The sequence below is a fragment of the Acartia tonsa genome, chromosome 5, assembly GCF_053477335.1.
Source record: "Acartia tonsa isolate MP-2025a chromosome 5, ASM5347733v1, whole genome shotgun sequence".
NCBI lineage: Eukaryota > Metazoa > Arthropoda > Copepoda > Calanoida > Acartiidae > Acartia > Acartia tonsa.
This window is the reverse complement of record NC_137264.1, coordinates 48,275,466-48,289,187: the sequence shown is the minus strand read 5'-3', so window position 1 is coordinate 48,289,187 and position 13,722 is coordinate 48,275,466. Positions and strand designations below refer to the sequence as shown.

Here is a 13,722-nt window from a genome sequence, read left to right as displayed (position 1 = left end):
ATCTAGAAGTAATCTGAAATCTAATTGTGTTGTAATATTTTTTTATTATGAAAATCAGCAAAGATTTTCATTCATTGTGTTGTTTGTAGCGCGGCTACTCTATAACCTAGGATATGTTTTGCCGACTATGTGAGAAACTTTTTAAAATACAAGGAGGAATGACTGTAATTAAACTAGTACCCAAAACTTTTTCCATCAATAACTTTAATCTACAGAGGATAGTTTTGTTCATCATAATTAGGAATGTACATAATAATTATCGTCTATTGTCTTATCCATTGTGATCCCTGTAAAAATGGATTTTTTCTCGTATTTATTCGAATCCGGTGGATAGGAACCGGTTCTCATCCATAAGAAAAAACTATGTCTAGCATCGTATTATATCCAGCTTTCTACAAATATAAAAATGTACAATCATAAGATTAAAACCAGTATACATATACATACTATATCCGTGGAAAGCTGTTTATAATACGATGCGAGAAATAACTATTCTCTGTTATTAGGTAAGATCTGTAAGCAACTGAAATTTTGTGTAGATTTTGTAATGCTTATAAGCATATTTATTCACATATTTCTCTTTTTAGTCAAAAATGAAAGGACAGGTAATTTTTTTCTCTCAACTATTTGAATATTTCCTAAGGTTATAAGTCCATGCATACTAAGGATGGTAGCTATTTTATTGAGAATTTTTAATTTCCTAGTATATAAAGTAGTACGGTAACCACTGAACCGATTGGGTATTCCATTTTAGAGAACCTTCACATAGGTTCTTGGGTAGTTGAAGATGAATTTTTTTTAGTCTTGGAATGGTTTTAGGTTATTTTTATGTTCTTTTCCATCCTTACAATTACAAGGCCCCTATAGGCTAGGAGCGCAGCCGTTAGTGTTCTTAATAGTAAATGTAAATATTTTGCTATTTTGCTAAATTAGTCATTGGTTTTGCTACGCTATTAATGAATATGAATTTCTTTGTTGATAATGTAAATCATTCATGATTATCTTTGTACTTGATTAATTAAGAAAGGTTTATTTTATTATCATTCGTTTATTATACTGTAAACAATACATAATTTTATACAGATAATTATCAAGGCTCTGCAGCCTCCCAGGAGCCACCTTTAAGCCTTAATTATATGGAAAAAATTTTATAACTTTGAATACCAGTTGAATTCATAATAAGTCCACAATAAGGCAATCCATAATTAAAAATTTTCAACTTGCTGTTGGGAAGGTGTTAAGTTCGAGTCTGTCCCACACTGCATCATACTAGAGACGTTAAAAAATCCTTGACAAGCAAAAGACATTTATAATAAGAGTGTATGAAATGTATTGGCCCATAAATAAGTGCAACTCAATACCATTTACAATTAGTACTTCGATCCAGACAAAGGTCGTAAAATCAAAGGGTTGGTTGTCTGGTGGGGTTTACCATACCCTAGGGTTTTTGGACATAAAAGATTAGTTCTCTTTGGTTGTTAGATCTGGCTTTACAGTAAATAAATAAAGACAACCTGACAATAATATTAACTAATGCCAATCCCTTCATCCCTGCATGTTAGATCTGCTGCTGCAGCTTACATTACATTTTGCAGTTCTAGCCAATAGTATATAGTAGGATTTATAAGTTGGAAGGAATTTTAATGTTAGGGGGAGATTTGAAATCTGCATCAAATTTTAAGGATTTTTTTTTATAAAATTCGTTTTTGTATAATTCTTCATCTAAAGTTAATTAATTTTGACCAATAGGATAGGTGGATTAGAAACTACCTGCGATCTAATTGGGTGAATGATGTACGACACTTAGGCTTCTCCAATCAGAGCGCAGATAGTTTTCAATCCACCAATCACAGATGTCAAAATTAATTAACTTAAATTGTATTTCCGCTTTTAGATAAAGAATAATACAAAAAACGAATTTTATAAAAAAAAAACTTAAAATTTGATGCAGTTTTCATACCTCCCCCTAACATTAAAATTCCTTCCAACTTATATATCCTTTATATATAGTCAAAATATTGTAATTTAGACCCTCTCTGGGGGGAGGGTGATGTAGAAAAATTTCATGCCAAAAATCTAAAAATTCTTAAAACTTGTAGGTACAATTTTAAGTTCTAAACAGACATTTGTGTAGCAAAGCTCTTTAGGAATTTAAATATTCGTTTATTTGTCCGCCTGTCTGTCTGTCAGCAACGTTTTGGGGAAAACTGTAACTTACTTGGTCCGACGATCTTATATTACTGTAGGGGAAATGGAATTTTCTCTTTTATCAATTTAGATAGAAGGTTTATAGGTACTCCTATCGAATTCTCGAAATTGTGTGTTTTACAAAACTGTTTTAAAATAGGCTACCTAAATCAGCTCATAATGTCCGCCTGTCTGTTTGTTATGTTTATTTAAAACTTTCACCTGCTTGAATGTTCTTTTCACTTTTATTCATGAACTTTGCTTCTTATGGATGATGTCATCCTTGTTTTTTTTTACAGCTCTTAAACTGTTTTTAACCTATTTTTAAAACGTATATAAAAAATATACTATGACACTAGTAGAATCAGACTGCAGAGTCTAAATTTGAATTAAGTCCCCAATAAACTTTTTTGGGGGGATTTAAATATTAATTTTTACTGTTGCCGTGATCATTTTGACTGAAGCAAATGGTCTTTTTTTATTTGGGTAAAATTCGTAGCTTTTAGAGTGTTTTGCTTCATAAATATTGTACTCTGGTATAGAGTAAAATTAGGCCTTATGATTTTACTATAAAAATTCACTAAAAAGTTAATTCTTTATAATATATCAACGAATTAACATTAACATGTTTGTGTTCTCTCACTTATTTTAAAAACATAAAAATTGGCTGTAAAGGGTTAAATGACAACAAATGTTTATGCAATACAACAAATTTATTTTTGTCACATATACAAATGTGTTATAAAATAAGATTATTCAAACTTATCTTTTAAAATAATTTTAAAAAGTATGTATCTTTTATGTGTATGGTTTTCATTCTTTTCATTTTAATTAAATAAAAAATATTTAACTACATTGGAAATACGTCACTTTGTGAAAACACTCTTTTTTTGAATCGTAAAGAATTATATAAAACAAGGCTTCTTATTGGTTAGATTTCAGAATTATTTGTTTTATTGTAAATGTTAGATTTTTCAATGAAATTAATTGTTTAGGAAAAAAAAATTATTTCCAATGAACAGAGTAATGTTTTTTTATTGTATCAATATAAAATGAATTATATAAAAATGTTATGTAAGCCACAATATTACCCGAAGTAAAAAAAGAGCTTTTGCTTCGGTCAAAATGATTACAGCAACACTAAAAATTAATTTTTAAATCCCCCAAAAAAAGTTTATTGGGGACTTAATTCAAATTTGGGCTCTGCAGTCTGATTCTATAGGTGTCCTATTATATTTTTGGCCCCCCATTCAAAAATAGGTTAAAAACAGTTTAATCTTATTATTTAATTTTGGAAATTAGGACAAAATATTTGTAAATTGCCTATAATAATGAAATAAGATATAATTCTTATTTCCTTTCCTAGATTTTAGAAATTTTCCATAATATTTTCTTTAAATTATTTTGGATAAAAGCCAAATTACTTCATTATAACTTCCAAAAAGGACAATTAAGTTTATAAGTAGCGCAGCAGAAATAAATTTTTATATTATTTTTATATTTTGAGTTTTGTAAAGAGAAAACTATTGAAAAAAACTATTCATACGCTTTGACAGATAAATGTCTTGACAAACCTATACACGTACAGAAAACACCTGATAATAGAATAGCTGAGCTACTAAAAAGCATATGATTGTACCCGGATTCGTGAACAGGTTTTTGCACAGGGGATGTGAACATTGGAAGTGGTTTTGAAAAGGGGAAAGCAGGCAAAGACGTTTGGGGAAGAGAGGAATAAGAAATCAACGAAGCCTTTCAGAAATTCAGATATCAATTTTTAAAGAGGTGTTATCATTTCCTCATGACCCCAACCCCTCCGCACGCCTATAGATCTTACAGTATATCCTTATACTAAAGAAACAGGATGTTTGTCTGTGTGTTTGTAACAAAGGAGCTCGCTAACCGCTGAACCGATCGGGTTCTCCTTAAAAGGGTAGCTTCTCATCCCGGAAAGGTTTATAACTATTTTCTTGGGGGGTGGGACACCTCCAACCCCCCAAAAATTTAAAATCCTCCCCCCCAAAAAAACAAATTTTTTTAAATTTTTTAACTACAATTAAAATTGATAGGGGGGGCATCCCTCCCCCCCCCAAAAAAAAATATTTTTTTAAATTTTTCTTTTGAAATCTAAAATAAGAAATTGGGTTATCAAATTCGACTCCTCCATCCTCAGGTGCCCCTAGAGGCCTCTAGGGGCGTAGCCACTAGTTTATATAGAACATATATCCAATGTTTCTATTTCATGTTGCGTATCACAAAGATACAGACAAGCATTCCTGAAAAGTAGAAGTTATAAATTGGAAAATCAGTTTAAATTAAGTAGGAAAAAATTATGTATAAAAATATAATTACATCCAAATTAAGCATTGTGAATTGAAGTAATAATTATAAATTTTTGCGTTAATACTTCACATTAACTATTTGTTAGGGGGTTCAGTAAAATAGCCTCAAATCCTACTAAGACATTTATAAAGCTTCCCTAAAAGAACAACCCGTTGGGACCAGCAATTTTTAAGGTCTTAAGATCCAGACTTTTCTAGACTAGCCTTTAAAACCCTTTTTTAGGGAGGGGGGTGTATTTTTTCTAGGTATTTATCTTGATATGATGAAGGTACTTTCCCCCAAAATAGTTATAAGTCTTCCCTGGGAGTATAAGAAGCTTCACAGTAAAGTAGAACCATATCGGTCCAGCGGTAAGCGAGATATGTGGTTACAGAAATACACCTTGTTTGTCTAAATAATTGTATTATAAAGCCACGCGTTCAAGGATGTTGTATTGCATATTATTTCTTCGAATTCATGTTTCTATTCCAGGCTACACCAAATTTTGCTCTATAACATTTCTGTAAAGCAATAAAATTAAAGTAGGGTGGTGACATATTTCTATTTACCTACCTTGTCGTCAAAGCTAATGCAATTCTGTCTTGCACAAGTGGTAATTGCTGATAATTTATCAACAATATTTTTTTAATAACATTTTTGACAATTATTTTGTCGACTTTGAAAAAGGAAAGTAGGAAAATAGCCCAAAACCAAACTTAGATATAAAAATTAAATAGCCTAAAACGACCCATTACCTATAAAAAGCTTCCATAAAATGAAGAATTCTATCGATTCAGTAGTTATCGAAATCTTAAGCGACAGGCAAAAAAAACCTTACTACTTTATACAACAAAATAATACTTAAGTTGATATATAATAACGACATACACGAAAATTTGATAGGGTACTTATCTACCAGAGATGGGTTTTTGAAAGATGAATGCCGCGTTTTATTATGAAATTATTATGAAAATGCCTCGTAGGATTTAAACAGAGTATACAACTTAGGAATTCAAAATTTTGAAGTTATTATTTCAGCCATTTGTATAATGTCTAATAAAGCTCTAAAAAGATGCATTAATTAATACACAGCAAAAATGGATTTAAGATTATTTATTTTTCTTCTATAAAAGCGGTACCAACAAAAGCGAAATAGTTAAATAAATAGTTGTATACTCTGTTTAAATCCTACGAGGCATTTTCATTATAATTTTATAATAAAACGCGGCATTCTTCTTTCAAAAACCCATCTCAGGCATTAGTCAACTTGTGTTTGTTTACAGTAGCGCAGTTACTTTATATCTAGTGTATATCAATCAGGAAGGAATGGTCTGTTTATTACACTAATCCCCAAAGTCTTATTTGTTGGCTTAAAAACTTTAAGGACTTTTACTAAGTTTTGGTTGATTGGTTTATCAAGTTAAATGTCCTTTTGATCCTTGATGTCCAACTCTCAGAGACCTACACAATCACATACCGCAATGAAAGCACAGTGTTCTTGTCAGTCCATTCCACACACAGGCAGACTAGTCTACGATTAATTGTTATATATGACGAACTATTCGTTATAAAATCTTTGTAAACTGTTCTGTTAACTAATTATTGCTGCGCTACATTTGAACACAAAAGTTCTTGTTTGTTTTAAAACATCATCATTTTGTTTGTAGATATTGATGATATATATAGACAAATGCAAACATATATAATACTAGCGGCTACGTCACTAGAGGCATCTAGGGACAGGTAAAATATTTTTTTCATTCTGTGCTAAGCTCAGCTGTTTAGCCAGAAATTTTGGGTATAGTCCCTTTCGTGACATCGCTTCTTATTCTTCTAACCCTGCGGGGCCAATTACCTAACCCTGTGGGGCAATCACCTAACCCAATGTAACCTAACCTAACCTAAAATAACCTAAAAAAAGCCATTTTAAAAATACGACAAATTCGCCCCATAAGAAGCGATGTAACGAAAAGGACTATTCCCGAAATTTTTTTTAGGTCGCTAGATAAGGTAATTACATTTATTTGCGATTTCTCTTGGGAGGGTGGAGGTACCCTCAACAAAATAGCTATAAACCTTCCCAGGGCCTGTGAGAAGCTACCCTGTAAAAGAGAACCATATTGGTTCAATGATCAGCGAGATCCTTTGGTACACACAGAGAGACCTATATGAAGCTTCACTGTAAATGAGGACCCTAACGGTTTAGCTGTTAGCAAGATCCTTCGCTACAGACAAAAAAATGCTTACTACTTTATATAATAGGATTGACATGCAAATTTATTAGTTAATATTTATTTCATTGTAGCACAACTACTCTATAAATGGGATATTTCCATACGTCCATCAAGACTGTAAAGCTTTTTTTTGCAAGGTGCTGATTTCAACCTCTTTTTAAAAAATTAGAATTATGTTAATAATCCATTTTTAGCTGTCAGTCTGCAAACTACTGGACTTTTATCTATCTAGTATTGGTAAGTTTTAGGCTATTTATTATTGGATTCGGTAACCTCCTCCCCTAAACCCCCCGAAAAAAATAGCCTTTTATGAAGCCACCAATGTTCTGAAAAGCTATTAAAAATCTACTTTAATAGTTATTTCTCGCATCGTATTATAAACAACTTTCCGCGGATATAGATTGTACAATTATAAGATTTAAACCAGTTTTTTTAGCCATTTTGTCCCTTTTTTGTATCATTTTGAAAAGTGCGACACCCTATGACGTCATCAACCTTTTGGGAAAGAGAAAGGGAAGAGGGGAAGAAAATCTCTTCAAAAGAGATGGGAGAAAAGGGGGCTTTCTTACTATAATAGGCTGAGTCGATTAGACAAAAAAAAATCATATATAAAGATGCAACGAGTGCAAAATGCAATATTTGCTATGCTCTTTGTAATTCTACTTTATGTTGCCTTTCCATAGAGAAATTAATTTGTACTTTCTAGAAATTAATTAACTTTTAAATTCATCCAGCTTGGAAATGATTTAGGGATAATCTCGTATTTTGCTGGTTTATTGCCCCTACAGGGCCATATCCTAACCTGCGTTCGACTCTTACCCTGCAAGAACCTAATTTAACCCTGCGGGGCAAATCTAACCTTAACTTAATTCTTCATAGTTACACACTATACCTCTTAATATTAACCGCCATGCCAAATTTTAGTGTTGTAACTATTTTTTAGTTGAGTTCCTTTTACTTTTGGTATCTTTAAGTGTCACACCCTCCCTCCCCCTTTGAAGGCTATAGATAAGTAGTTGTGTTGTTTGCAAAATTTTCATAATACAAGGATAACCACATCCATAAAAGTAAAGCTCTAACAGTAGGATATAAGTACATTTACACTTGTAGAGTTTCAGAACTGAATAATCGGAATATAAATGTTTAATAGTCAAAACAAAATTGAAAGTAAATTAGTTGAATAACTGTCTATATACAGGATAATGTTTAAGGACATTCTTACATTTTTGGGACTTGATTATAGAGATGATTCGCCAATAGCATTATAACTTTCTTGTTCTAGGAATCTGTATTCCAAAAATCAGATGAACCATAAGGATGACAATATCCATAAAAGGGAAGCTCTGAAGTGGTAGAACAAACAAACATTAACACTTGTAGAGTGTAAGAACTGAATTATCAGAATATAAATGTACAAAAGTCGACAAAACATTATAAGTAAATTTCTTGAAAAAATGCTTAAATACAGGATAATACTTACATTTTTAGAACTGATTATAGAAATAATTTGCTTATAACATAACACTTTGTTGCCATAGGAATCAGTATTCTAACAATAAGATCAATAGGATTAATACATCATATAAAAATTGTTGTTAAAAATATAAAAATAAACATGTCTAAAATGGAAGTACGGACATTCTAGTAACAATTATTGAGTTGCTACGCTTTCTAAATCCTACCAACTACTACAGGTATCACTATGCAAAGGTTGAAATCAAGAGGACAATTCTAACATGCCCAAATTAACGAAAAAGATATCCTTTCCAGACAGACACACCCTAATTATAGAAAGCTTTGCTTTAATATTTAGTGGTAAAAAAGTTGATAATGTTTCAAATGGGCGTACGGGCATTCTGGTAACATTTATAGAGTGGCTATGCTTTCAAAGTTATACCTAACTATTATAGGAATCATCAGCTAACTGTTCCGACGGATGGGCATACGTAAGGACAGACCCTAATTATAGAAAAGGTTTAAAAATCAGACATCTGTATTACATTGCAGGGAAAAAAAATTTCCGCTTTGTTGATATCATGTTTTCTAGCGCACTACAGACTGGCTGACCAAGTGGGTTGTATAGTAAACGCAGATATTATAATCTTCACCTAAACAATCATTTGTAAAACCAGCTGAAAAAAATTCATTTTTCTTACGGAAATTAAGTTTAGTCTCCAATTTTTGTTTTCCCCTAAACATAGCTAACAGACAAACATTTCTAATCTTAGAGTAGCCACGCTAGTAAAGGCTAAACATCACAAAAACAAGTAAATCTTTCAAAAATGTTTTATATTTTAAATTAAAATGGATTGTGATTAATGGCATTTAGGAACAGTTTTGGCATTCTCCTCTTAGAAATATTTTTTTTCAATTTTGAAAATTTTTATACCCTCCCCCTTCCCCCCTGACAAAACAACTATTTTAGGTTAGGTTAGGTTTTAGAATAGGGAGCCGAGCGCTGCGATTAGGTAGGCAAGGGTGCCGAGCGCCGCGGCCAGAGTTCATAGTTCTGTCAAGGGGGGGAGAGGGGGGGGGGGAATTTTCAAAATTAAATAAAATATTCCTAAGAGGATATTACCACAGCTTTTACATAAAGGGATAGTTGCATGAAGTGCATTTCAGAAAAACAATTTCAATTGATATTTTTAAAACTACATGTACAAAATTAAAATCTTTTTAAATATATGCCCTATAAATATAGCTTAAACCATTTAAAAAGAAAATATATGCAGTTCACTAATTTCATAAATAAATGCATTTCGTGCAACTAACCCTTTAAATATACAACAAGTAACATTTTGATATTACATAGTATATAGTAAATATAATTATTTTGTAACTTCATGTTATTCCATTAAAAACGTCTTATTTCGTTTCCTTATGCTACAATTAATATTTTTTATCGATCGATATTCCATAAATCACTAAAGAATCCGTCGAAAATAAGCTAAAAGAGTTTAAATATTGGGAAAATTCGAAGAATTCGATAAGTATTTAGGAACCAATCGAAATGAAAACGAAGAAATTCGCAAGAATAATCGGATAAATAAAACCAGTTCGAAATCGAAAAATTTTATGGTAGGTAGTTATTAAAAAATTCTTTTTTCTTAAAAAAGAAACATTGTAAGTAATCTGAAAAAATACTGAGAAAAGAACTAATATGCAATTTAAAAAATTTCTGTTTTATTTAAGCATTTTAAAATGAAAAGCATAAATAAAAATAATACAAAGTGTATAATAACTTAGTTTGGCAGAGTTACTATGAAGGTTTGAGAAGACTCGATGGCTAGGAGTTCCTCGCCGTTGGCTCTAACCTCCGGAACGTCTTGAGGGAGGGGATAACCTTCGTTGTTGAGAGGGCATCCTTGGGGGTCTAGATAGCCCGAAGCTAACAAAATCTGGAAGATAAGAGCGCGGTTCAGAGGCGCTGAATGGGCTGAGGACCAAGAGGGAGTCGTCCGTGAAGCGATGGAATTGGAGGCTTGGTCTGTAAGGGCTGCTAAAGACCTGGGGACTGCTGTGCTCGAGGATTTTAGCATAATCTTGGAAAAAATTTCAATGAGCGTTGTATCATCAATAGCTCGATAATGTTGAGCTGTAGCTATGGAGCGCCATCTGCCTAAGACTCGGATATGATCATCGCTCATACCTAATCTAAAGGCAGATGACACTCCTAAGCTTTTAGCAGATTTAGATGTAATTTTATGCTTAAGTTCTAAGTTACTATAAATTAAGTTTACATCCTTCATTAAGGTGGAAGCTGAAATGGCGTAACGTCCATCTGCGACAAGGATTCTAAAAAATATAATTACCAATAAAATTTGTGAAAACTTAAAAAAAAAAAGGAATAAGAAATGTATGAATGTATTATGCTTAAAAACTCGCCTAGAAGATTTCGAAGTGGTACCATTCCCTGTACGGGGCAGCAAATAGCTCGTATCCAAACAGGAAGTATCTGATGAATATAACCGGAGCCTATTGTAATACAGGACCAGCAATGAATAAAGACAATACTCTGATCCATTGAAGATCACGTAACTGGTGGAGCCCTCGAATCTAGAAAAATAATGTTTATGTTTTTGTGTAAAAAACAATGATATTCTAAATGAAATACAGAGTTGAAGAATGTATAAAAAATTTGGAATTTTGAAAAAAAGATTTTTCTGGAATTTTCTTTAACAATTTTACGGTAGAGGAAAATAGGTAATAGTTAAGAAATCGTTTGTAATTATAAACATTTCAAACTAAGACATTAAAAAATTTTGAAAAGAATTTGTTTTAAGATAATTAGAAATTATTTTGCAATTATACTGTAATTTCCAATTTAATAGAAAGTAAAAAATAGGTAGAAAAGAATGTCGTATGATATTTGAAAAATTCTGGAAAAAATTTTGGGGAAAAAGAAGAATTTAAGGAAGATTTTCTTGTTAAAATAAGTACCTAGGGTCAGTCTTAGAAGATCTGAAGGTTATGCTCATTGCTGGCGTGTCTCCTAGTGTGGTAACCGCTAGATCACAAGCTCTCAATCTCAACAGGTCAGATATGCGCGCGCACAAGCTGTACTGAAGGTGCTGGGCCACGATTGCTTGGAGGGTCACAATTGGAATCTTAAGAAAACAAGGTTTCTATTAGAAAACAATATTAATGGAGAATACAAAAGTGTAGAAAACTCCATATCTTAAAAATAGTTGGTTCGAAAAACTAAATTTGAATTTTTAAGAAATAAGATGTCTATTAGAGATCAATATGAATGCTAGACAAAAGAAAGAAAATGTAAAAAACTCCGTATATTAAATGTAGTTTGGTCCGAAAACTTAAACATAGCTAAGTAATAAGTATTAATCAAAATTTATTCGAAAAAAGATTTATGATTCATATGAAAACAGATTACCTGATCTGGATTCTTTAGAAAAGGTGTCACGTGCTTATCGATGGCCAAGGTCAGGTATTTTATGGGCAGTTTAGGCGCTTTCTTGGTCAAAGGCTGTTCTGCAGAGGCTCTTCTCGTGATACCCTGGTACATTCTTTCTATTTGGGGGGTCCAGGGGGATTTCATATCTAATGCACTGGCGAGAAAATCTATCGCGCCTGCCAAACCGACTACGGCGGATTTTTTAGCTGCGGAGTCCTCTAAGTATTCTATGTAGGCGGCTAAATCCTTTTTTGAAAAATTTAACAGAGTTTTATTTCTGTTTTCGCAAAAAATTTCAAAACGGCGTAAAGTACGGTTGTGGAGTAGTTGCGTGGACTTAGTTCTTGAAGACGCTGTCAATTTTATATGACGTTTCCTTTTTTCTGTAAGGTTGTATTTCTCTAAAACTGACGGAAAATAAAGAGGGCCTCTCTTTTCTAGAGGTCTATTGTCTTTAAAAGTTTGTAACGGAGCATTAAACTTATGATAATTTACAGTTGAATGTTTGAAAGACGTTCTCATTGTAAGGATGCTGAAAAAAAAAAATTTTGTACAATTCATTAAAAAACATATTGATTAAAATTGTGGTAAAGGAATTGCATAGTCTTTACCGGTATGAATCAATAAGGCGAGAGTTTTAAACGTCTTATGACCGTTGAAAAAATTATTTGGTGTAGAAGCAATGTAGTAAGGATCCCAGAGCAGAAAATTTTTTACAAAAGAATTAAAATAAGATCCTTTAACAATACAATTCCAGAAAGGGTATGTCGGCCATAAGGGCAAAACTACCACTGCTGTTATATCCTCATATAATTTTAATTTATTAAAAACACGAGAAAGGAGAGAAATTGGGGGGTGGATGTAGTAACATTCTGAACTGGTCAGGGAAACTGTGAAAAAATCAATATCGAAACAATTTAGTTGGGGGAAAGGGGAAATGAATTTCTCTACTTTACAATTTTTAGATGTTGCGAAACAGTCAATTGAAAATTTGATAGAAAAATAACTTTGAAGAAATTGAAAATCGTTAGAACTAATCCCAAATTCATTAGAGGATTTAAAAAGCTTAGAGCCTAAATCTGCTAAAGTGATGAGTGAGCTGTCTCGGGGCATCCATTTAGGTATAATACGGATTGCGTATTGGAACTCTAGAATTTTTAATTGAATTAATAATTTTTGAATAACTAAATTACGGCTTCCAATACGCAAAAAAGAGTAAAGGCACATACTATCCGTTATCCAAATAACCAACTGTCCTTTAAGGGTGGCGAAATAATTGCTATAATGTTCAAAAGCTTTAACAATACTTAAAAGTTCTCTATGGCCTGAAGATAATTCAGCCTCTTGTGGAGTAAATAAATAATCAGAAATAATCTTACAGTCTCCAGCTTTGAATGAAAAGGCTGAGTGGTCAGAGGCGTCTGACACAAAAATATTACAATGTTTGTTTAAATCATTAGGATCAATGTTGTCAATTAAAAAAGATGTTTGATGGGGGGAAAAAACTTCTATTGTTTTAGATTCAGTACGAATGGGTTGTCCGTTTAAAGAAACAAAATGTTCTTTACAGAGGGACAACTCTTGAAACATATCTGCATTGACAAACAAAGCTCCTTTCCAGCCATACTGTGAGGTATAAACACCAAGAGCATGATTAGAGTTTCTAGCCACAACACGAATAAAATCTCCATGACTAAAATATGCATGACATAGTTTGCCTAAAAAGGAGGCTAACATAGTAACTTCTACAGGATCATTAGAATCAAAAGCAACTAAAATTTTGTCAAGAAGAAATAAAACTTTCTGAATTTTGACGATGGGCAGGGAAATTATCATTTTACTACTATCAAGAATAAAACCTAAATATTGTATACGACGAACAGGTTCTAGTTGACATTTAGAAAGTTGAAAATGCCAACCTGCACATAGTAAAACTGATAGGACAAAGTGAGTACTAAGAAGACATTTAAAATAATTTAATTCGACAGTCAGGCCGTCATCAATATAGACACTCACGTCTATATTGTGACGGTGACAAAAATGTTTAACTGGGCGTATCAAGGCATC

At 32.3% G+C, this 13,722-nt stretch overlaps 2 long non-coding RNA genes across 2 annotated transcripts; both read right to left on the bottom strand.

Moving 5' to 3' along the window:
* Positions 1-9,015: 9,015 nt before the first annotated feature.
* Positions 9,016-9,566, bottom strand: LOC145319692 (uncharacterized). The gene is made up of 2 exons (XR_013879998.1): positions 9,516-9,566; positions 9,016-9,326 (listed from the first exon to the last, which is right to left on the bottom strand). It is a non-coding gene; the product is annotated as an uncharacterized LOC145319692 (long non-coding RNA).
* Positions 9,567-9,870: 304 nt separating this feature from the next.
* LOC145320368 (uncharacterized) lies at positions 9,871-11,317 on the bottom strand. The gene is made up of 3 exons (XR_013880173.1): positions 11,184-11,317; positions 10,629-10,799; positions 9,871-10,260 (listed from the first exon to the last, which is right to left on the bottom strand). It is a non-coding gene; the product is annotated as an uncharacterized LOC145320368 (long non-coding RNA).
* Between the last annotated feature and the right edge of the window lie 2,405 nt (positions 11,318-13,722).